The following is a 13,131-nucleotide window of genomic DNA, read 5'->3' on the forward strand; positions in this document are numbered from 1 at the left end:
TTTTATTCTGAGTATTAACTGCTTATCAAATATATGATTTATAAGTACTTTTTTCCATTCTAGGTTTCCTTTTCACTCTGTTGATTGTGTCTTTTGATTCATGAAATTTTTTGTTCAATGTAGTCTCATTTGTCTATTGTTATAATTGTTGCTTGTGTTTTTGGTGTCATATCTAAGAAATTATTTCCAAATCCAATGTCACGAAGCTTTTGCCTTATGCTTTTTTCTAGGTGATTTATAGTTTTGGGCCTTATAGCTGCTATGATTCAAGTATTTGTCCCCCAGAATTCATGTGTTGGAAGCTTGATTCCCAATGCAGTGTTCTTGGGAGGTAGGACCTACTGAGAGGTGTTTGGGTTATGGGGGTGGGTCACTTATGAGTGGATTAATATTGTTACCCTGAAAGTCAGTTGTTATAAAACAAGTCTGCCTCACATGTTTCTGGTCTTTCACATACACTCACTCATCCTTCTGCTTCTCTGTCATGTTATGATGCAGCATAAAAGTCCTCACCAAAAGCCAGAACAAGCCCCTTAGAGTTTCATGCTTCCAGAATTATGAGCCAAACCTCTTTTCTTTATAAATTACCTGTTCTTCCATAGCAACATACACTAAGCACATATTTAGGCCTTTAATTCATTGTGAGTTGAATTTTGTATGCAGAGTAAAATAAGGTTCCAATTTTATTCTTTAGCATGTAGATTTCCAGTTTTTGCAGCATCTTTTCTTGAAGAGACTGTCCTTTCCCCATTTAGTGGTCTTGGCACCCTTGTTGAAGATTAGTTGGCCATGTATGCATAGATTTATTTCTGTGCTGTCTATTCCATTAATTTTTATGTCTGTCTTTTTGTCAGTGCCACACTGTTTTGGTCACTGTAGCTTTGTAATATGCTTTCAAATCAAAAAGTGTCACTCTTCCAACTTTGTTTTGCTTTTTCAAAATTGTTTTGGCTATTTAGGGTCACTTGAGGTTCTACGTGAGTTGTAATATAATTTTTTTCTATTTCTGCAACAAAAATATCACTGGGATTTCAATAGGGATCACATTGAATCTGTAGACTGCTTTGGGTGGTGTTGACATTTAACAATATTAAGTCTTTCAGTTCATGTGCATGGGATGGTTTTCCGTTTATTTTCTTCTTTCATTATTTTCAGCAATGTTTTGTAGTGTTTAGTGTACAAGCTTTTCATCTTCTTGGTTAAGTTTATTCCCAAATATTTTAATCTTTTTGTTACTACTGTAAATGGGGTTTTTTTTTAAATTTTCTTCTCAGATTGTTCATTGTTAGTGCATAGAAACAATTGATTTTTGCATGTTAACTTTGTTTTCTGCTACTGTGTTGAATTTGTTTCTTAGTTCTAACAGTTTTTTTTGTGTGGATTCCTTAGTGTTTCCAACTTATAAGATCATGTCATCCTCATGATTTTACTTCTTTTTTATATGGATGGCTTTTATTTTTTATTCTTGCCTAATTGGCCTGAATAGGATTTTGGGACTCTTGAGTAAAAGTAATGAGAACAGGGATCCTTGTCTTATTCCTGAAATTAGAGGAAAGACTTTTAGTCTTGCACCATTGAGTGTAATGTTAGCTGTGGGCTTTTCATACATGGACTTTATTTTGTTGAGGTGGTTTCCTTCTGTTTTTAGTTTGTTGAGTGTTTTTATCATGAAAGAATGTTGAATTTTGTTAAGTGCCTTTGTTGTATCAATTGAGATAATCATGTGGTCTTTGTCTTTCATTCTGTTAATGTAGTGTAACACATTGATGGATTTTCACATGTTAAAACACCCTTGCATTGTGGGAAGAAATTCCACTTGGTCAAGTTGTATAATCCTTTTAATATGCTATTGAATGTGGCGTGCTAATATTTCATTGAGGATTTTTGTTTCAGTATGTATCAGGAATATTAGCTTGTTGTTTTCTTGTCAGATAGTCCTGTGACTTTGTAGTTCTTTAAAATTAATGCTTTGAATACTCTGGATTTTTTTGTCTTTCTATGTAAACTTGAGAATCAGCTTGTTGATATCCACAAAGTAACTTGCTGTGATTTTGACTGAGAATTCATTGGATCTGTAGATCATATTGGGAAGAACTAATATCTTGACACTGTTGAATCTTCCTATCCATGAACATTGGAACATTTATTTAGATCTTTGACTTCTTTCATCACTGTTTTTTAGTTTTCCTCATGTAGCTCTTATCCATGTTTTGTTAGGTTTATATCTATTTCATTTTTTGATGCTAATTTAAATGGTATTGTGCTTTTAGTTTTAAATTCTAAATTGTTCATTGTTGGTATGTAAGAAAGCAATTGGCTTTTGTATATTAACCTGGTAATCTGCAACCTTGCTGCAATCACCTTTTAGTTCCAAAAGTTTTTATTTTGTTTCTGTTCGCTCTTGGGAAATTTCCACATAGCTTATTATGTCATCTGCAAACGAAGGCAGTTTATTTATTTCTTCCCAATCTTTATGACTATTTTTATTGTTTTATTTCATCAGCTAGGGCTTACAGTATGATATTGAGTAGAAGTGATGAGAGTGAGTATCCTCACCTCATTCCTCATCTTAGGAGGAAATCCTCTAGTTTCTCACCATTAAAGTATAATATTAGCTCTAAGTTTTTGTAGAGGTACTTATCAAGTTGAAGAAGTTCATCTCTATTTCTAGTTTTTCTGAGAGTTTTATTTATTTTTTATGAATAAATTTTAAGTTTTGTCAAATGCTTTTCTTAATCTATTGATAAGATATTATGATTTTTCTTTTTTAGTCAGCTGATACGATGAATCATATTAATGGATTTTGAATGCTGAACCAGTCTTGAATACCTGAAATAAATCTCACTTGGTTGATATTTAAAACAAGAAAAAGCATATTCTTATTCTCTGTCAGACCCTTATTTGCCTCTAGCCCAATGTCACTGTGACAGTTAACTTCCCATGTAGTGCTCAAGTAGCAGGTCAAGTGCTATGTGCTATATGATGTGCTTTCCTGATGCTGCAGCCCATTTAATTAAAACAACTATTTTTAAGATATTGTAATTGCTGGTTTACGCATGCCTTGCTCAGTGGACCCTTACCTCCTGTCTGGCAAGGAGCTTGCTTTTTCATCTCAGCATCTCTGACATCTAACCAAGACCTTACCATGTTACTTACTAAAAAATGAATGCATAAGGTGGTGCTTACTGCCATGTGTGATGCAGGACTTCAGTCTCACAGCATAAGTCCAGTCTCTCTTGTTTAGTGGTTGTATGACTTTAGGCAAGTTAATTAACCCTACTGACTTTCAGTTTTCTAAATAGAAACAAAAAATAAAATACAGAAATTTAATACACGTGAAGCGCTTAGCACAGTGTTTATTTGCACAATGAACTTTCCATAAGGGATAGCTTTTTCTAATTATTGTTTGGTGAATAAGCAAAGGGTGATCCCTTGGCGGAGTACTTTAGATGGAGACTGTCACAGATTTCCAGGGACATATAGAATGTGTTATGCTTTGTAGTACGCTATAGGAATATTTGGTCACGTGTGGTTGCTCACGCCTGTAATCCCAACACTTTGGGAGGCTGAGGCAGCTGAATCACCTGAGATTAAGAGTTTGAGACCAGCCTGGCCAACATGGTGAAACCCCATCTCTACTAAAAATACAAAAATTAGCCAGGCATGGTGGTAGCCACTTCTAGTCCCAGCTACTTGGGAGGCTGAGGCAGGAGAATCACTTGAACCCAGGAGGCAGAGGTTGCAACGAACCTAGATTGTGCCACTGCACTCCAGGCTAGGTGACAGAGCTAGACTCCATCTCAAACAAAACAAAACAAAACAAAACAAAACAAAACAAAAAAACAGGAATACCTGTTTTACACAGATTCTTGTTTCCCTAAGGTACGCTGATTCAGGTAGGTTAACCTCTTTGGGTCTCAAGTCCCACATCTATTAAATGGGGGTCATTTAAAAGGTTGTCATGAGGACGAAATGAGTAAATATCAATATTAAGTGCTTAGAACAGTTCTTGATATATAGCAGTCATTCTGTAAGTCATAGCTACTATTATTAGTAGTACTATTAGCAGTAATAATAGCAGTACAAACTATACCCTGCAGTTGTTTTCAGGCTTACTTAAATGGGTCAATGTATGTGAAATATTTGACCCCATGCAGGCACAGAGAGACCTCATTAGATGTTAACTGTTAGCTTGTCTTTGGTGGTGCACCCATTCTATTTCTTAAAAGCGGCACCTTGGGAGGAGGCTCTCTGTCTCCCATCTTCTCTGCTAAGGGATACACCAGCCCCTAGAACACCCTCTCCATCACTCTCCCACTCCTCTCTAAGTGGTTTCATTCTGTACATGAGACACTATCATTTTTATGTGAGAAGCACAAAGCATCTTTCATAGAATTTTAGCTTCAAAGACAACATCAAAAGGTTGTGTTTGATGTTTCCAAAGGCAGCATTTCACTTCATGACTATTCAACGACAGGTGATTTCACTGATTCTTCTTTGTCAGTGTTCACCCAGATGTTTGGCACAGCTTGACAAGGAGAGTGTCTGAGCGTTGCGCTTCTGTCGTTGTCAAGAGCCATTGGGGAATATACTTGAAATCCAACAACAAAGATACACTCCTCCTCAGCTTTTCTGTTCACTGTATGGTCATGTCAGTATCCTTGAATGACAAACATACCCCAGCATTCATCCTGATGGTAGCTTACACCATGTGAGTCATGAGTTCAAGGCAAGTCTGATCTGCTGCATTCTAATCTGACCTCAAAACAGCCCTGGAGATTATTATCCAGTAACATTATTTCCTTACTTCCCTTCTGTATATTCTAGGCATTATAGGAAGTTATAAAAGAAGATAGAAATGAGATAAGTAAAAAAAATTAAATGAAGAAACAAAAATAAAAAATGACTAGAATGAGGTAATAAAGTTGAAACTTTGAATGTGTTCACAAAGTGGTGGTGAAGAAAAAAATCCAAAACAACAACCCAAATAGACAAGTGGGTGTTTTTCTGTTATTGTTGTTGCCTGTTGTGCTCCAAGTTGTCTGTCTGTATTTAGTACAATGAGGCAAAATCACAGTTAAAGAGTAAATGCAAATATCACAATTTCTGACTTCATTTAGCCTCACTGCATTTACCAAAGCTGTGTATAACATCTTGCCTCTTCAAAATATAACATATGGACCATGTGGGTGAGAGTGCTAAAAGAGCCTTCATTTGTGCAGTCTTTGACTGGGAAGGCTTCACAACAACCTGAATGTTAAGTTGCTATTTAAAAAAAAAAAGAGATAAAATTTTGACTTTTAAAAACCATTGAAAAGAAAGGAAAAGATACCATAGGTGAAGAGTTTCCTGGTGTCTGCAGGGAAGGTTAATGGAGAACTCTGGGAAAGTAGGAATATTCTGAGGTACCCCTGCCACATGAGGGCTCCCTGGGGGTGGGGGTGGGTGCAGAGTCAGTGGGATGTCTCCAGAGCAGGAGGGTGCAGGCTTGGAAGCCTTTGAATTCTAACAAAGAATGTGTTTGAACTATTGAGGTGTGTATATATGCTTGAGTGTGTGTGTGTGTGTGTGTGTGTGTGTGTGTGTGTGCAAGAAAACCCCTAGTTATTAGCATCATTTTGCTTGCAACAAAATCCCTCTTTATTAGCATCTCAAAAAGAAAAGTTCCAGTAGTACGCCTGGGAATTGAGCATTTGCTTCTGCATTGCTTCTATAAAGTTGCATTCTTTGAAAAGGAACTCCTTTTCAGTTTAGGTCAAAATAGATTGGAGAACAAACTAACTTTCAGAGATATTTTAGTGAATTTGGGGCCAGTTATATAACAGTTATGTTTTTGTGTGAGTGTGTGTGTGTGTGTGTGTGTGTGTGTGTGTGTGTGTGTGTTTTGCAAGAAAAATCCTCATGCTTCTTTGTAGTAGAATCTGTATCAAGGAAGACCATGGATAGGAAAGGAAAAAATTTAGAAATCTACCAGAAGTGGAGTACATGGCAAGTTGTATGAATGTTACATTTTAAAAGTTCAATCTCTCACTAGTGAGAATTTGCAAAGTAGGACTTTTAAACACCTTTCAAATGTGTTTAACTTAAAAATAGTCTGGTTTATTATAGAAAACTATATTTTCTATTTTAGAAATAGCTAGAACTATTTTAATATGAAATCTTCTTTATTTAAACATATGCAACTTGTTGCATTTTGTATAGATAATGAATGGAATTTCAATGTAGTTGTTCAATTAAATCCTAAGAGTTGCATTTCATTCTATAGGTTTTCCTTCTCATCTTTGGGTGACAAATTTCAAGGTCTAAAAAAAAATTAAACATCACCTTTTCAGTAGAAGTTATGTTTATTTTGATCAATGTAGGTCATTGTTTTAATATACACATGTTCCATGACACCAGCTCTCCCCTCTCCTGCTGAGGAGGTCTGCAGTCTGCAAAGCACATGACTCATACAGTTGAGTTGTCCTGGGCTTGAAGCTGTCTTTTCCTTGCACAAATCTCGTGACTTCAAACAAGTTCACTAAGCTATTTTGCAACTTGTTTATGTCTAAAATGAAAACGATAATTCTTACTTTGTGGTGTTCTTTGGGGATTGAACAAATGATGTATATTAAAAGTTTGGTTCATGGTAAGTCGTCTTTCAATAAACAGTGTTATTATGGAGATAAATGGTAAATTCCATTCCTCCTAGAGCAGGGGTTATTTCGCCAAGGTCCGTCTGTATTTTCACTAAGCTCTAACTCAAATTTAACATTTCCCTCCATTTTGAATATAGGCAGCAAAGTGCATCACATTTGGGAACAGTTTGGGCGTTCCAATTATGGGTTTGTGAAGTATTGTTTATATTTGGATTTACAGAGTATATACAATTCCTATCTCTCTTTGAACTATGGATACTCCATGTTCATGGGTAGGCATATTGTGGGCCTCAGGCCAGATCCAATCCTCTATCTGTTTTTGTAAAGAAAGTGGTATTAACCCAGTCATACCTATTTGTTTACTATTGTCTAGGGCTGCTTTGACTGACAAGGGTAAAGTTGAGTAGTTGCCACAAAGACCTTATGTCCTGTAAGCCTAAAATTTACCATCTATTCTTTTCAGGAAAAGTTTTCTAACCCCTGAAATGCAAAATGCACCAGTTGCTACGTAGGTCAGATCATTGCTGCTTAATACACAATTCTTTTTAGGGTAGGAGTCGACAGCAAACAAGACATTCAATATCAAGGCTCTATCATGAACCAGCTACTCTGTTAGGTACAGGAAATGCAAAAGTGACCAACAACCCCTAAGGGTTTTCTAGCTGGTAGTGGACATAATAACAAAACAAACAACTGCAATATACAACTGTGATGTAAGTAATCATAGTTGTATCATAAGTACCTGTGACAGTGGTTCCTTCTGAAGTCAAACTTTATGATTGACTTAATTAAACTGTGCTGTTACTAAGCAAGTAGTTCAGGAAATGTACCTTTTATGTTTTTGTCCTCAGAGAATTAACATTTTCTTGAGGAAGCTGAAATTATTAACTCATACTAGCAAGACCCATGGGCCAGTATTCACTCATTCATGCATCGCATGCAACATGGAGTATAAGTCATGTGAGACCATGGTCTGTAAGGGCAGTGTAGATGGTAGGCAGAGCACTGAAAAGATCTGGAACAACCTCATGGAAGAGGATTGGGACTAAAGTCAATCCTCATATATGTTGGTTTCTGTATGTCACTATGGAGTTACTACTTTATTGGTCTCAATCAATTTTTTATTGATGGCCTGATTTTGGAGGAAACAGAATTAACACTATATATAGCAATATTGACTTTACAAGTAATTTCTTAAGAATTTGTTTCTTTATGACTATATGATTTATTTACTTTGTTATAATCTTTTTCACAGGGAGCATCTCCTGACCTTGACTTTAATCTTAAGAGACACTGAGTAACTTATTACATCCTCATCAAAGAACAAAATTTATTGTTTAAGTCTCTGCTCTCCCTGTGCAGATCGTTTATGATTTTATAGATATTCGTCATCTTACCTTTTTTCTTGTGGAAATAAACGAAGACCACTAACAGAAAATAAACAGAGGTGATTTATTCAAAGCTATCTGTTCCAGGGAGTTAGTTACTATTACTTGTTTTTTGCAGAAATGCAAAGTCAAGTACAAGTATAAAAGCTTTATAAGGTGATAAAAGAGAAAGCTTCCAGGATTGAAGGTTGTTGGCCTGTTGAAGGCTGTTGACCTGGGGAAGTTGGAGATGACCTAATCAGAAATGAGGCATCCTTTGTGATTGATTTGGGAGCATATGTGGCTTTCTTTTGTTGGCCCTGTGTTAGAAGTAAGAGGAAAAAGTAGGGGAGCTGCCAGTCATTGACCAAGTCCTGGCCAACATGAGTTGATTGTGGCAGAGGTTGTGATTTGGCTTCCTGGACTGTTAGTTACAGATTGTAGTTCAGAATTGTAATATCATACACAGTCTGACTGTTGTCCCTTTGTTTATTTTAGTCTCTGACTTTCCAATCTGAGTAATTTCAAGTGTCTAGCCCATCCCATCTCCATGACCATTTCAGTTGTTCTTATTCTGATGATCTTCAGTTTTATTTTTTCTTGAACTTCAGGGGAAAGAGCTGGCCATCTATTACAGGCACAGATTTCGTCTACATTTATACATAGCACAGATGATCAAAATTTTTGTTTTGTTTGTTTTTTCTATATGAAGATGCTGTTTTACCTGTCCTACTGAAACACCATGTTTTGATGGATGTGTCGGCTTTTTAATTTAATTTAGTTTAAGTTTACTTTTCCGTTTTAACATATAGGGTCTGTAGTGGCTCCCTCTGTTAGTCATGGTTCTCTAGAGGGACAGGACTAATAGGATAGATGTATATGTGAAGGGGAGTTTACTAAGGAGTACTGACTCACGAGATCACAAGGTGCAGCCCCACAATAGGCCGCCTGCAAGCTGAGGAGCAAGGAAGACAGTTTAGTTTCCAAAACCTAAAAAGCAGGGAAGCTGGCAGTGCAGCCTTTAGTCTGTGGCTAAAGGCCCGACAGCCCTTGGCAAACCACTGGTGTAGGTCCAAGAGTCCAAAAGCTGAAGAACTAGGAGTCCGATGTTCAAGGGCAGGAAGCATCCAGCATGGGAGAAAGATGGAGGCCAGAAAAGTTAGATAGTCTAATCCTTCCACGTTCCTCTGCCTGCTTTTATCTTAGCCATGCTGGCAGCTGATTAGATGGTGCCCACCCAGATTGAGGGTGGGTCTGCCTCTCCTAGTCCACTGACTCAAATATTAATCTCTTTTGGCAACACCCTCACAGACACACAAACAGGAACAATACTTTGCATCTTTCAATCGAATCAACACTCAATATTAACCATCACACTCCTCATTTTTATTTTGGATTGAATGGGCAGCTAAAAACCTGTAGTCTAAGTAGAGGTGTTTTTTTTCTTTGTACACTTATAACTGGCAGAATAATATTGGGCTATGGCTACTGCTTCCTCAAGGGAGATGTCCCTGCTCCTGACCCTTTTTTCCCCAGCTCATTGTGTGCCTAGGGAAGACATTATTCCTCAGGTTCTGACTGATTGAGGTGGGCATCTCATCCAAGTATGGGGGAGTCTATATGTTTGTAAGTGGTTTATGCCAAGACCTGCTGGACCAATCTGAATCTTCTCTTGGAAATTTAAGATGAAAAATATGAAGAGATAGAAGAGGCTGGAATTGGGCTCTGAAACTAATAGGATGCTTCAAGAAAGACCATGAGGTGAAATATGAATCTAAGGAAGGTGAATTTAGGAGGAAACACAAATTATGGCTCGTCAGAAGCCATGATGTAGAGTGAATGTTTGGATAGAAGTAGAAGAAGTCAGAGGGGAGGAAACAGTATAATTAAACTAAAGAAGCAGAAGCACAGAGGAACTGAGACACATAAGGAGTAGAGGAAAACTAAGACTTTTGATGACTTATAATCTTCTAAAGTCTCACCATTTTACATATGTTATACTATAAAAATACATTTATTATCTTACTCCTCTGTAAGAATGCAAGATGATGACATAAAGGACTCCATCTGTCTGATTTTCCACTGTATCCCCAATGCCTGGCATATGGAAGATATTAACTAAATTTATGTTAATTAGTATATATTGAATTAATAAATAAGCTTTATAATTTTATGATTCTATACAAGTTATTTGCATTGATTTCGAACTTTACTATTAGCAGATCTCAGTGGCTGGTACAGGCTAAAAGTTTTTATTCTGTAATTTACAGATCATTGTTAAAAATATAGATAAGTTGGAATCCAATTACATGCCTTACTGAGCCCAATATTTAACCTTTTTCATTGACAAAATGTGATTTTATTAACTTTCTTGTCTTTGAGTAATAAGGCAATATATGGACTACCTAGGGGATATACATATTAAGTAACCTTTCCCAAAACTTTCCTTTTGATAAATTAGTTTAAGTTTTTCTAAGAATAGATTTTTTAGATTGAATATTGAGAATGAAAGGTGTAATTATAAGAGGACTAGACAGAAAGCACTAATGATAACCCAAAGTATGTGATTCTGCATATTAACATAATAATTTCAGAAGCTAAAAAATTAAATTCTACGTTGAGTAAAGTTGAATACAAAAGTACAAATCAGACCATGAATATTGTCAAAATATAACACAACCTTGTTTAAGAAGAAACTCAAATTGTATGTGTCTTTGTGTGTGTGTCTGCATACAAAGCTGTAAAATCTGCATTATCTCACCTAAAATATTTTTTAAATTTATCTATTTTCATATTATTGTATTTTATTACAATATGTGTAGTGTATACTACGTTAAGAAGAAAAAATGTAAACAAAATGAAAGTCATGGGGAAAATGGCATCTTGCTTCAGTCTTCAACTTAAAGTTACTGTTAATCGATTAATACCATTATGTCAAATTTTGGTCGTCCTTTCAGAATTTTAGACAAATGAAAAGGGACAAGGTAAGACCAAAGAGTTAAGCACAGAAAGTGATATTGATTAAAAAGTTGAAAGTAAAATCTACCTTGACTAGAACTGAACATTCAGATCCCTCTCTCCAGAGGAAAATTTAATTCGAATCATAATGGTTCCTATTTTGACTCGTTCATACCATGTCAATTAGCCACTTATGACTTGAAAATACCTTTTCTCAGCTGCATTTGACTATCTAAAATCCTACTGAGCATGCTGTTTGGCATGTCTCACTCCTCTGAAATCATCATCTGCTTTCTAAACACCAGAAAATCAGTTTGCTTGTGATCTAAATTTCAAAAAATAGTTTGAGGAAAACACAAAAAGAATCAACTATTTAAAGTCTTGTCCTTTCTTCATTGTACAACAGCTACTTCTACCAAAAACAAGGAGTATGTGGATACTTTTTAAGAACTCAAAAATGAGAAAACCAATATCAGAAGTCTGGGTGCATGAATATATGTGCATACATATGTACAGACTTAATCTCTATAGCCCCCAAAACAGATTTTAATGGGTAATCCCAATGTTCTAATTCAGAAAGCAGAGATACACAGTTTTGTTTCTAAATCAGTGGTATTACTAGATGAAATGTTTAGTAGAATACTGCACCTATAATTCAGCAGTCCTTTGATTATATCCCATTTAAAAAATCAAAATAATAAGCACATTCTTCTAACAGCAATGAATTCTCCCATTTATTTATTTTGACATACTGATATTTCCATAAACTTGCAAGTGGAAGATAAGCTGTTCAATAAAAGCCGTCTTTTATATATATATAGTATACAGAAAATATTTTAAAAGTCTGTTTGTGTAACAGATTCTTTTGGTACTAACAAAAAATTAAGATACAAAGAATTGGCTAGAATGAAGCCATCACTAAACCAAGACACACAGGGCTTTCCTGCACTTCATTTCAGGAAAAAGAATTCCAAGTAATTCTTACTGTGTTAGAAGAATAAAGTACATTTGTCACAGTATACATTATTGCATTCCCTTAAAGCAGGGACTATGAAAAGTTTTTAAATTAAACAATGTTCAGGCTTACTTCTCTCTGTACATTCTGGAATAATCGTAACACTGGTTACACGCAATTCTCTCCTCATGCAAAAAACCCCCCTCCAAAACAACAACAACAAAAACCTCAGTTAGTTGTTTTCTTAAGTCGAAGTAAGTCAAACAAACTAATAATAGCAATTTAATTAGCAAGCTGTAAATCAGGGAGGTATAGAAATTCAGCAGTTAAACTATTTCCTGCCTACAGTACTGCCGTTACTCAATTTATTAGAATTACTAGGCATTGATGGTCAAAATAAGAATTTCAATATTGCAGCAAATGACAGAGGAGTGAAAGAGTTCCTAATGTTGTTACAACGTTAATGATCCTTTAAAAGGTAAAAGATTGTGTGCATATGTGTGGAAAGGAGTAGGAAATAAAAGCAGGAGGTTAAGACAGGTATTTAAAGGGAATGCTGGGATAGCTACATTAGAATATTTATTTTAAAAAAAACTGCTCTGAAGTCTGCCCAGTGTACCAAAAACATAAAAAAAAAAACAACAAAAAAAAAAACAAAACAGAGCCGACATTAGTGCAAGTTTAATCTGACAATTTATTTGTAGGGAATAAAGCTAGTTTGATGAGAAAAAGTTCAGTCCTTTCCTTGCAAACACAAAGAAACTCAACAGGAATTTTAAAGGTAGTAGGCCAGAAAATGTGACAGTAACTCTTATAATCCTTTTCAATTAAATAGACAAATGAAGTTGTAGACAAATGTTAAAATACTATTCAGCCTGAATATTTATCAGTCTATATATCCTGTTGTTCAGTTGGTTTTTGATTAAAAAAACCCAACGCGCTTTATAAGAGCTACCACCACATTTAGAGTGATGAAAATAAATTAGTTCCTCTCCCCCTTAAAGATGCTGTTTAACCTCTAACGCATGAAAAGCTATATACTATCTTATACATATTAACGAGTGTTTTTACATAAGTAATGCAGTTTTGGACTTATATAGATGTAGTATACAGAAAATATTTTAAAAGTCTGTTTGTATAACAGATTATTTTGGTACTAACAAAAAATTAAGATACAAAGAATTGGCTAGAAATGAAACCAAAAGCAAGACAC

This window comes from Macaca thibetana, chromosome 13, assembly GCF_024542745.1.
Source record: "Macaca thibetana thibetana isolate TM-01 chromosome 13, ASM2454274v1, whole genome shotgun sequence".
In the NCBI taxonomy this organism is placed as follows: domain Eukaryota; kingdom Metazoa; phylum Chordata; class Mammalia; order Primates; family Cercopithecidae; genus Macaca; species Macaca thibetana.